Source organism: Miscanthus floridulus, chromosome 15 (assembly GCF_019320115.1).
Source record: "Miscanthus floridulus cultivar M001 chromosome 15, ASM1932011v1, whole genome shotgun sequence".
NCBI lineage: Eukaryota > Viridiplantae > Streptophyta > Magnoliopsida > Poales > Poaceae > Miscanthus > Miscanthus floridulus.
The window spans coordinates 17,965,782-17,979,054 of NC_089594.1; the positions used below are offsets into that span (position 1 = coordinate 17,965,782).

A 13,273-nucleotide genomic window follows, 5' to 3' on the forward strand; every position below is an offset into this window, starting at 1 on the left:
CATGCCATCGTTCCTATGAGCTACGTGCTTGTATATGGCCACTGTGTATGGGGTATTGTGTGTTCCCTGTGCACTCTCTTAAATATGTTGTGTTGTTCGTGTTGAATGATTGTAATTTGTAAATATTTGGATGGAGTCGTTATTGTCGGTGTTGTTCTATGTACAAACTAATATGTAGTAATAATGTGGCAAAAGTCATGACCCTTACACTGCCAAGAGCCATACATAAATGTGTGCCACTATAATAAAAATGCAGTGAACGTTTACCTGCAGAGCCGCAGAAGCATCAAGAATATGAAGTTGAACATATGTTACCATTATTTTTAAATAAAAAACATCACATAAATGATGTGCGATAATTCCACCGGAAGATTGAATTTGGGAAAAAAAATGTGTCAATTTCTACCTACTCCACTGCTGCCAGTTCCTTGCTTGCTGCCATATCCTCAGCTGTGACAAGGCTTTGGTTATCATGTACTGTTATATTCTTCTCATCTACACAATCTTCTCATACTGGACCAAATACTGCTGTCCCATTTCACAATGCATAACTTACATCAAAGGAATCTTTTACCTCAGCAGACCATACACGCACAGTTTTATTCACACAACTCAAGTCTGTTGATTTCTGAATCACAGCACTTGATCCAAACTGGCCCTTGTCTAATCACTGCCAAGTCAAAGGAAAGCAGCAATTTGCACCCAAAAGGGAAGCTATACTAAAAAATAATAATAATAAATATAAATAAATAAATTTAAACAACAACAGGAGAAGTATTTGCAGTTCACATCATATCTATGACACTATGACCAGTAAGTTCTAAAACGGCATCAGCCCAGCCCTAAAACCGTTATGTCAGAGGGCAACTCTTAAGCAACAATTCCAGTGCCACTTTCTTTTGCCTCAGGGGATCAATGCAAATGGGGGGAAAGACAAGTCTAACTACTACACAGAACCAGGAAGAGTTAAACAGCTCAGACCAAACCAAGGAGTCATCACAAAACCCTCATGCCTATTCTACAATTTTTCTAACCGTGACAACGGTCCTGCCTCTCTTGCAGGGCCAGTCACGTATAAGTTCGATACTAGGTGATTATTGTTTAATGTACAAAAGTTAGCACAAGGTGCTGCCTTTATAGCCTGATGAATGCCATGCCACCATCGAGTCATTGTCGTTGGGCAGACGGAGACTGCTGCACCTGCACTGGTGGGATGAACCCCATGCCTGCTGATGATTGGAAGAATCCTGCTGATGTGGGTGATTGCTGTAGTGCCTGAGGAGACTGCTGCTGCTGCTGGGGTTGGTTCTGAGCCGGTGGAAGCGGAGGTGGAGGTGGTGGACCACTTGGTCCTGGAAAACCTGCCGGCATAATGTGGGACATTGGAGGCGGAGGTGGCAGAGCTGGCCGTCATCCCGAAAGGTCCCATTCCCATCATTCCTCCAGTACTTTGACCAAATTGTTGCAGAAGCGGTGGCAAAAATGGCGGTGGAGGTGGTGCAAATGGACCTGGTACTTGGTTGATCTGCGCTGGTAGTTGCGTGGGCACTGCTCCAATCTGTTGTTGCATCTGTGGCACTTGCACAGAAAAGGGAGGAGCACCCATGTCACTGCCCTGTGCGGTTTTCTCAAGCCTAGGCCTCTTTTCAATCTGGAAGCCCGGCAGTCCTCCAGAGAGTTCTCCAGAAGGCGATCCACTATTCATGGAAGATAGTGAAGCGCCATGTTCAGCAACAAAAGATGATAAAATGGAGCTCAGAACCTGCACAGGTGCTGACAAAGATGCCAGCTTATCTGCCATTGCTGCTGCCGTTCTCTTGGGCTCATCTCCCACTGCACTGACTGTAGGGGCAAGTGAGGTTGCTGGATTCAGTGACTGTAACTGGGGAGACATCTGCCTTACTCCAGAACCCTGTATCATAGCAGCTGCTTGTTCTGTTGGGGTAATCATTAGCAGACTAGAACTAGATCCTGTGCCATTTGCGACAACGGCACCATCAAATCTTTGCCTAAGTTGAATGGCATGTTCAGCCTCTGCTCGAGCAACCTGTTATGGCAATCAGATAAGGGATTACCAATAATGTCATAAGACAGCTAAAAGATTGTTACACCATAAATATATTTCAGAAAAAAAAGAAAGGAGCTAATTGAGAAGCAGCAACTGGAATCAAGACATGCATGTCGGCATCACCCAAGGCACAAAACAGAGAAATGCAAAGGCCAGACTAGAAGGATGTGAAGACCACTCTGAAAGGTGATCAAACATCTCAAGTTGCTATGGAAGCAGTTTAGGTGGGCTTTTTCAATATAACTGGCTTAATCTCAAGGTGCTAAGAAAGAACTCTAGGTGGGTTTTCTCAACATAACAGACTTAAAGTTGTAATCAATAAATAAATAGTTCAAGTGAGCAGTGGAATTAATAAATAGTTTTAAGTGAACATGGGTTTGGCCAGGTAGGAATCAGAACTGGCAAGAGACATACTTGTGCCATAAAGGTGCTAGATGGCTCAGACAACACACATGCTCATGGCTTACTAGTGCAGGTGCCATTTATGAAAACAAGAATTCAGTTGGGAATGAACGGATTAGGTCTCTCCACTTGAAGTTCTACACATATCCTCTAATAGTACCCACTTTCAAAGCTGTGGACGGACATGATTGCAAGGAACAATAACAGATGAAAAGCCAACATGCAATAGGGCATAAAGAATAATTCTTACTTGCAACTGGCTGCGAAGAATTTCTGACTTTGACTCCTGTTATAGAAATAAGAAAGACAATTTTGAAAAGCATGAGTCATATGTAACTGAGATGGAACATTTGGAAGATAATGAAAGTGTGCATAAGACCTGTTCAATGAGAGCTTCTTTTAATTGATTTATCAGCGATATCCTCGCCACATCTACACTTTCAAGTTGTGAAATGCACTGCTTCAGGATAGTTTCCTGTTCTTGAAGATCAGAAATCATTGTTGAGGCAGGCTGATCACCTTATGAAAAACCATGCAGACCAAAAAAAAAGCAGAACAGATAAGAATGGTGTCAAACTTTCTTCCACAGCAGATATCCACAATGTTAATAACCAGTGAGCAAGATAAATCCTTACCTTTGGTACTAGCATCGTCTATATTTTTCTTTATCTTTTCTAGAACACTAACAGTACTCTTATATTTGTTCAAAGCTGTGTCTTTATCAAAATGTTGATCAAGCACAGCTTGGTATGCAGTCACAATCTTTTCAGGCATACCACCAACAGTCAGTTTCTACAGAAGAATTCAACAAGTTAATACTCTCATATCCAATTCAATATGTTTTCACCAAAAAAGGAGAGTGGTATAGGATAACTAGCAACTTACTTTTAGTACTGTACTGGAATCCTTCCTTGCAACTTTGGAATTTAAGGGCTTAGAGCTAGGATTTGAATTATTCTTATTCCCATTGTTATCGAATATAGGAAGGTTGTCACCAAAAATGCTGTCTTTCAAACTTTCAATATGGGTTCCAAAAACTTTGCGTTCATCCCAAATTCCTATCTGTAATTCCAAAAGATAAGTTAGAAACAATCTTTTTATTCTGGATTTCCAAGAAAAAATGAAGCAAATCAAATTAGCCATCAGTTATCCAGTATTTAGTCTAGTTTCAATAAAGTATCATGTCCTATTGGTGCACATTATCCCGGCAGATTTTGCAGCAAATTTCTTTACACAGTATTAATGAAGGACCAAGAAAACTATGATTAAAATTGAACGACCCTTCCAAATATTTATAACATCAGAAACACCAGTGGAAGAAAACCTGAATCACTGCTTCTGGCAGATGAGTAGCAACTTACGAAGCAAGACAGTGTTTAAGAAAACAAGATATTCATTAAACCCAACACTATTGGAAATGGAGGAAATTAGGCTACAAACTAAAAGGCTAAATGCTTTACTAATTGATTCTGTTCTAGTTAATTTAAGCTCTCAATTTCTGTACATACAATTATATATACCAAAATCGAATGCACCATGGACATGACCATGATCATAGCTTCAAAAGACATCAGAGCAAACAAGTACTATCTGGAATCCAGAAAAGTGCGCCAGGAGAGTAATAAGGATATTTGAATTACATAAAGCAACTAATAGCATATAACTCCAATAGTTTGCTACAATTAAACTGAATTGACCTTTGATTCAATGGTACTATAGTACTTTAATTGTACTAAAACATTTAGGTCCTCCTGCATTCTTGGACAAGGCTCTAGAACAACTCTAGGAGCTGCTGCACTGCTGAAGGACCGTAAACGGCGACCAGAGGGGGGGTGAATGGGAGCCGTAAAGACTGATGCTAGAATTACAGTCCGGAAATTCTCAAGCCTTCAACCGGAAATTCTGGGCTACAGAAAGAGCCAGATAGAGGGAGTTATCCGCACCACACCAGTGTCCTAGCAGAGCTCGGCTGGTGGTTCAACATACGCATGGTGTTGAAACATTCACCTCCTAGGTGCTGTGCACTCATGCCTACACCCTGCCGCAAATGAAAGGAACCAGTCGAGTTGCCAGTTGAAAATGAAATTAAATAATCCAACCACTATTGCTTGGTAGTGACAACTCAAGATTTGGAGAAGCAAATCACGTTCAAGCAAACACTTGCAGCTGTTGTGTTCATAACTTCATGGACTAGCATCGGCTAGAACTGGGAGGCGCTTGGCGCTGCAGCACTGCTGCTGGTTCTCCTACGTTTGGGCACGAGCGCGAACTGACGAATAGAAGAACAGAAGTTCGACAGCTCGACGAATCGAAAAACGTGGCCGCAAAGTAGACTAGAAATCGACCAATCAAAAGGAAAGGAGCAAACTGCTGCACTTGACGGTCATAGCACTGATGTGCTTGGAAGCCCTTTGCCCAAGTCGACACAGCGCACACAGAGAGAAATTGACGAGCGGAGCTGGGACGAACAGAGATACGACAGGCTACTAGCAGTCAAGACCGAGCGCCCAAAAATCGATGAAAGCGCAGCCATATCAAAAGCTCTTGACCCCAAATTTCACACAGGGGATCTTCATGATGTTGGTGAGCTATCCCTAAAGAATCATGGCTCGAACCCAACTAAATCTTCATGAGTTTCAGATCGTGGCCCAAAACGGAAAAAGGGAAAAAACTGAAGAACACGAAGAACGAAAATCACAGCTTGAAATGAGGAATTCCGGAGGACACGAGGAGGATTCGGGCCTCCATTCCCATACCAAAAATCCCAGAAAACAATCACGAATTTTTCCAGTACATGGACCTCTCTCTCAAGTGCAAAGGGAAGAAGAAAACCTAGCCTAAAAGGAAAAACGAAAAATGGGAGAGGTGAGGGAGATGGGGCTCCCTCATCCTATTTAACAGGGCTATTACACATTCCCAGTTTTGCCCCTGGATACAAATGAGTTGAACCGCTAAGCCCAAGGGCGTTGTTGTCCAACCCGGTATAATCTTGATCCGACGGCCACCGCGTCTTCTCACCGGTAGCTTCGCCTCGACGCGAACTCCCCGATGCCGCCACGTGCCATCCACCCCTCCTCGGAACCTCTGCCCGGGTTTTGAGGCCCAAACCCGTAAACCGTCCGCGGGTAGCGTACTCCATACGCGTTCCCCGCCATCCGACGCGTGTCACCGCCGTCCTCGATCGACCGGCCCGCCAAGTCCTCCTGAGCCTCGCTCGACTCATGTGTCCGCCGTCTTGACCCGGTCAACACCGTCACTCCATGTCTTCTTGCACTTGTTGATGTTCCAAGTGTCAGCCACCGTGGCTAGTCGCCCGGCCTCCCGGTCCCTCGGTCCAAGCCTCACATCCGTCCTTCACTGCTCCTGGTCTGTCGGCACGGCACGTCCTCCTTGACCTTCACCTCACCGTCAACTACCGACTCTGTGCTCCACACCTGCACACCACGAGCCAAGAGACATGCACACATAGCTTTCGCCATGGTAGAGTTAGTAACCGACTCAACCTATTCGTGGATCACGTTGATCAATCACTCATCACACAAAAACGAACACACAAGGGTACTTGTCAACCTTGTGTTCGCAATCTCCCCCTTGATGAGTGCATTGTCAACACCACCACACGAATAGCTTGAGCAAAAAAAGAAGAAAAGAAGGAAGAAGAGGAGAACTCATCCAAATGACCAAAAGCCAAAAAAAACAAAACGGGGTCATTTGAAATGAGCAAAGCTTGGTCCCCAAAGACATGGGCAATGGCTCAACACAACCAAGCAAAACACAGCTAGCCCTCAAGAAGAGGCAACGGACTCAACACCACTAGCAAAGCTCAAAAAAAATGGGAAAATTGCTAGACCCTCAAGAAGAGGCAAAGGCTCAACACTAGCAAAAGCAACTCGAAGTGCAACTCCCCCTGAACAGGTGCAATCTCACAAATGAAAGCATCTCTCAACTTTGGGTGGATTTTTAAAAATTTCTCCCCTTTGCTCAATATTTCTCCCCCTTGTTGACATATGCACTTATCAAGCTAGTGCCCAAAGATTGCATCTCCCCCTCAAATCATGCTATGAATGCAGAAATGCACGAATGCAGAAGCTTCAAGATTATAGCAAGTAGATTGAAAGGATGCTCTAGTTGATGCTATCATGTATATATATAGCAACACATACAAGTGCTAGCAAATGCTCAAAGTGACCAAATGAGACGAAATATGGCATTTAAGCAAGTTTGATCAAGTTTGAGCAATTTTAAAAGAAGGTTCACCACCAAAGGAGCACATAGCAAAAATAGACAGGAGATCGACCTTGTTCTACACATGTATGCAAAGTGAACTACCCCAAACAAAGTTCACACATCATGTCATGAGACAAACTTGTGGTTTGATCAAATTTTAGATACCAATTGAAATTTATCGGAGTTATGCAACTTATTACCAAAGTTTGTCAGACAAGTGTGTGCGGGAGGTTATCTGTGCCATCAAAACCTGATTTAGCGACCATGTCAAGCCTATGCCAAAGGCAATCAGGAGCTTAAGACAATGATCTCGGTATCCATTACAGAGCTCAAGTTCACCAATAAGTGCAATTTGGAGCTATCTCGATACTCTGACATAGGATAGTACAGACCCATCCTGATCTTTTCAATTCACTTAGTTTGTTTTTCAAGTTTTAGCACAAATTCAAGTTTCTCAAGCAAGTGTGTAACTCAAGGTATGAGCCGTAGCAACTAAGCATATATATGAAGCAAAGAAGATCTCGACACATTCTACACATGCTAGTTGCCACAAGTAGTGGTGAACACATTTCATGTTCCAATAAGTTTTAATCAAGTTCACAGTTTGGAAAAACAAGCTTAGCTCATAACATGCATCAATTGATCAAAAGGAGACTAAGCCAAAAGCACATCATGTATATTCATAACAACCCCAACAAGAGCATAGTGTCAATCTAGCTACGATAAGGATGAAGCTCAGGATGCAATATGATACATGATGATATGATATGCAAGTATGATATAAAAACAAAAACAAAGGCTAAACTACAAAGAAAAGCAAAACTAGAATACAACAACCAAAGTTCCCTTCCTCTAAAAAGGGAAACAAACTCCAAGCTCCCCTCGCAAGCGAGCAAACTGGGCTTAGTCAAGAGGCTTTGTAAAGATATCTGCAAGCTGGTTTTGGGTGGTTACATGGATGAGATCAATGTCGCCTTTTTCATAGTGGTCTCAGAGAAAGTGGAAACGGACCTCGATGTGTTTGGTTTTGGAGTGAAGCACTGGATTCTTTGCAACACTAATGGCACTCGTGCTATCACAGAAAAGTGGCACTCTCCTATACTTAAGTCTGAAATCTCTCAAAGTGGTAACCATCCATAGGAGCTGTGAGCAGCAAGCGGCAGCAGCAATGTATTTGGCTTCGATGGTGGATTGGGCTACACTGGATTGTTTGCGAGAAGACCATGACACCAAAGAAGAGTCGATAAATTGACAAGTCCTGGAGGTGGACTTGCGCTCAACTCGGCAACCAGCATAGTCGGCGTCCGAGTAACCACAGAGAGAAAGCAAAGAAGAAGCGGAAAACCAAAGACTAAATTCAGGAGTAAACCGGAGATACCTGAAAATCCGCTTGACGGCCTGCCGATGTGAAGTGCGCGGAGAAGCCTGGAAACGGGCGCACAAGCACACGGTGAACTGGATGTCGGGTCGTGTTGCTATCAAGTAGAGGAGGGAGCCAATCATGCTCCTGTACTCCTTCTGTCCACCGCCTCGCCTTCCTTGTCTTCATCCAAGGCTGTAGTCGTTGACATGGGTGTTGAGAGGGGCTTCGCCTCACCCATGTCAAACTTCCTCAACAAGTCTTTCGTGTACTTGCCTTGATGGATGAAGGTTCCTTCTTGCATCTGCTTGATCTGAAGTCCAAGGAAGAATGTGAGCTCGCCCATCATGCTCATTTTGAACTCCCTGCTCATCATTTCAGAAAACTTTGCAACAAGACCGTGAGAGGAGCCGCCAAAAATAATATCATCCACGTAAATTTGTACCAAGAGCATGTCAGTGCCATGCCTGAGGAGAAAAAGCGTCTTGTCTACAGAACCCATCTCAAACCCCTTAGCTAATAGGATCGACTTTAACCTCTCATACCATGCTCTGGGGGCTTGCTTCAGGCCATAAAGGGCTTTGTGTAGCTTGTAAACATGGTTTGGGTATTTGGGGTTTTCAAAGCCTGGAGGCTGCTTCACATACACCTCTTCTTCTATGTAGCCATTTAGGAAAGCACTCTTCACATCCATTTGGTAGAGTTTAAAGCCTTTGGATGCTGCAAAGGCGAGGAGGATCCTAATGGCCTCAATGTGGGCCACAGGAGCAAATGTCTCCTCAAAGTCTACTCCCTCTTTTTGGCTAAACCCCTGCGCTACCAGCCTAGCCTTGTTCCTCACCACAACTCCATCCTCACTTTGCTTGTTCTTGTACACCCACTTGGTTCCTATGGGATGACACTCGGGTGGTGGTGGAACTAAGACCCAAACTTGATTCCGCTCAAAGTTCTCTAACTCCTCGTGCATAGCATTGACCCAATCGGGATCAGAGAGTGCGTGTCCAGTACTTTTGGGCTCAAAGTTAGCGACAAAAGCTGAATGTGCGAAATGGGAAATATGATAAGACTTGGAACGCGTTACCCTTTCGTCAATGTCGCCGATCATGGTCTGAGGAGGATGGCATCGCTGGATGTGTTGAGGTGCACCCAAAGACGAAGTCGCCTCTCCCTCATCCACAGCTAGGGCCTCCTCAGTTGATTGAGGAAGCGGCTCGCACGGACCCCATGAAGTAGAGGTGGAGGGCTCGGGGCCGTGAGCCGAAGTGGTCGAAGCTGGCTCGATCGAGGCAGCCGGTTGAGATGGCTTGGGATCATCCCAATCGGCATCATCGTCGTCCTCAACGAAAATGTTGTCACCCATCTCTTCATCACATGCACATTCAAAGACAGAAATAGAAGAGGGCATGGTTTCGTCAAAGGTGACTTCACAAGTCTCCACGACACGGTTCGTCTCAAGATTAAGCACACGGTACGCATGCGAATGAGAAGCGTAATCGAGAAATATACCGTCTGAAGATCTAGATTCAAACTTGTCAAGATTACCTTGCTTAAGAATGAAGCACCTGCAACCGAAGACTCGAAAATGACTCACCTTAGGTGGACGCCCAAACTGCAACTCGTAGGATGTCTTCTTCAAGAAAGCACAAAGAAAAATGCGGTTTGAAACATGGCAGGCAGTGTTGATGGCTTCAGCCCAGTAATGCCTAGGAGTCCTATGCTCATCGAGCATCGTCCTGGCCATTTCAACCAAAGTCCGATTTTTGCGCTCGACAACACCATTCTGCTAAGGGACATAGGGCGAAGAAAACTGATGTTCAAGACCCAACGAAGCACAGAAGGTGTCAAACTATGAGTTTTTGAACTCAGTGCCATTGTCACTGCGGACAGCTCGTATGGCATTCTTTGGTAACTTAGTTTGCAACCTCAAGATCAAGTCACGAGCATGAGAAAACGCTTCATCCTTGCCCTCCATGAAAAACACCCAAGAATAGCGAGAAAAATCATCCACAATCACAAGAACGTACCACTTCCCTCCCTCTGACCGAACCCGAGCCGGACCAATAGTGTCCATATGGAGTAGCTCACCGGGTCTCGTGGTCATGACCTGAGTCACTGGAGGATGGGAAGCAGCCACCATCTTCCCATGGCGACAGGGATGGCATACCACATCCTTCTCAAACTTAAGTTTGGGCAATCCTCGGATCATGTCAAGAGAACTCAACCTCACTAGGAGATCGAAGCTCAAGTGACCAAGTCTCCTATGCCACTTCCACAAATCAGAAGAAGATCCGGCAACCAAACAGCGAGAAGAACCGAAAGACTGAGAGAAATCAGCTCTGAAAACTCGGCCAAAAGGAACGATCTGACAAACTAGATGTCCCTGAGAATCGAGCACATGAGAAAGTCCAGTCTTAAAGCGCACCTCAAACCCATCTTGAAGGAGTTGCGAAACAGAGAGCAAATTGAAATGCAGGCTTGAAACCAAAGCAACGTCCTTCAAGATAAAAGACTCATTGACCCGAATGGTCCCACGAGACAGAACCTTACCTTTGCTATTGTCCCCAAATGTGATGTACTCCTTGTATTGCATGGGGTCAAGGCTGGAGAACCATTGGGAACTTCCGATCATGTGGCGCGAACAGCCGGAATCAACAAGCCACGTGTTCTCCAGGCCTCCGCTCTGCATCAATAGAAAGATAGGGGGTGAGCAAATGGCACAACACTGGGGTTAACGAAATGAGGAGAATACCAGTGTTGAGTCATTTGCCCTGGAAAAGTGTTAGGAAAAACACCATACATGCCATGTCCCATTGAAGAGAAGCGATCACCACGTGGGGGAAAACGTGGTCCGCTAGGAGTGTGGGACTGAAAGCCACCGTCGTGAGGTCCAGAGTCATATTGATCATGACTTGGGCCACGCCGGGCACGACCACCTCGTGGTCTCGCCACCTGAGGCCTAGCACCTTGAGGCATTGCACCTCTAGGCCTAACACTGCGCCTCTGAACAGGTGGTACATGTACGCCATGGGGAGGATGGTACATGTTCCGGTTGTTCAACTCGTACTCACGCCGCTCATCTCTCTTCCTCCTAAAGCAAAACTCAGCCAAATGACCATCTCTATGGCAATAGTCACAGTGGTACCTCACCTCTCTCTTGGGTGGTGGTTGACTCACTCTCTTGTGGGTGTGGTTCACTCTCTAAGGCTTTTTGGCTTTAGGAAGGGGTGCACTAGAGATGTTGGGTAGAGTATCGAGTGAGTTCCGAAAGTGGTTTGGTTTGGGAACCCAAACTTGCTTGGATGGTGGAGCTTTTGGTGGTTCTTCAAACACACCATCTTTGATCATAGGCTTGGTAGGCTCTGGTGGAGGGATCTTGATCAATTTGGGAGTGTTGGTGGGTTTCTCACTTGGGTTCAAACCACTATGTTCACCAACTTTGCCATAGACATGCTCACCCTTCCCACCTATAGCAAAGCCTACTCCCGATGAGTCAGTTCCCCGCCTGAACTGGCTCACCATCATGCCCAACTGGGGCTCACTGCACGACACCTAGCTCAAGATGGACCGAAGGTGTGTGTTTTCCTCCTCGGTTCCCATCTTGTCGTGCCTGCAGGACTCAAGCTCCAACACCAAAGCTTCACATCAAACACATGTAGTGGTGGTGCTATCTGAGTTGACCTTCTCAAGCTCAGCAAGTTTGGCAACCTTCTCTGCCAACTCAGATTGCAAGCCTGAGCAGGACTTGCACGCACCGAGCAACCCAGAACGAGACTTCAGCTCATCACATTCATCAAGCAAAACAGCATACTTGGATTGCAAGTCAGAGAGGTTAGACATGTGTATAGCACACTCATTGCACTCCTCCTCCTCTGACACCACTACACCACTCTTGGCAAGCTCCAACTCCTTCAAAGCAACCTCTAGCTGGTCCTTAAACTCTTTTCTCTCATGGGCAGCACGCTTAAGCAACTTATCTTGACTCATCAATGTATCATTCATAGTATCAAGCTCAAGCATAAGTGAGTCAAGTGTGGGCGGTACCTCGTTTTCGTCGTCGTCGACGTCGACGTCCTTTTTGAGCTTTGCTCCACCATCAACCGCCATAGTGCAAAACCCACCACGGTTTGCACCGGCGACAAAGCAAAGACCGTTGAGCTTGTCCTCGTGCTTCTTCTCGGACTCATCGTCGGTCGAAGGAGAAGAAGAGTGATCATCGTCAGAGTCGTCGTCGAGGTCACTGAGGGAGGCGAGGAAGGCACATTCTTGAGCTTTGGCCTTCCTGCGGTACGCCTTCTTGATCGCCTCCTTGTCGAAGCCGCCCTTGGCCTTGTGCTTGCCGGAGGTGTAGTCGCGCTTATCCTTGCGCTTGCCGGAGTTGTACTTGTTGGTGAAGGGCTTCTTCTTGGGGCAGCGCGCGACAAAGTGGTCCGGATCTCCACATCCATAGCATCCCTCCTTCGGGCCACCACTGCGTCGGCGGTTCAAACGGTTGTTGTGAAACCAAGAGAACCGACTGATGACGAGTGCCAACTCATCATCCCCAAGAGACTCCAGCTGCTCCTCTGTGACTGACATCAAGCACGACAAAGAGAAAGAAGCTTGTGAAGGGTTAGTCAATGAACTTGAACCACTACCTGAGACCAAAGCCATGGTTGGTGTAGAAGGATTCTTGAGCTTGGCTTGGGTTTGGTAGTCGATCTCTGTGGACTTGAGCTTGCTGAAAAGCTCGTCGACGGTGAGGGTGCCGTAGTTGGCCGACTCGATGATCGCCGACACCTTCACATCCCATACCTTTTGATCAGGGGCATAGAGAAGCTTGAGCGCCCTCTCATGATCACTATAAGGTAGGTTGGCCTTGTTCCCTTTCATTTTGTTGACGATAGTCTGAAAGCGGGAAAACATGGCATCGATGGACTCGCCATCAAGCTGAGAGAAATTCTCGTACTCGTGCTTGTACGTCTCGTAGAGTCTGGTCTTGACCTGTGCGGTCCCCATGTGATAGCTCTGAAGCCTCACCCAGATCTCTCGAGCTGTAGTACAATCGGAGACACGCTCGAACTCAGAAAGCGAAAGGCTCGAGAAAAGCACACTGCGAGCTTTGCTATTTGCGTTGTGCCGATCCTTGTGATCCTGGGTGGTACGGGCCGCGACAGGGAGCACAACGTAAGTAGCATCCTCGCAAATTTCCTAGATGAGCCAATCAATCCCCTGGAGAT

At 45.9% G+C, this 13,273-nt stretch overlaps 1 pseudogene; it reads right to left on the reverse strand.

The window, feature by feature from the left end:
* Positions 1-782: 782 nt before the first annotated feature.
* LOC136509110 (uncharacterized) lies at positions 783-3,484 on the reverse strand (annotated as a pseudogene).
* Between the last annotated feature and the right edge of the window lie 9,789 nt (positions 3,485-13,273).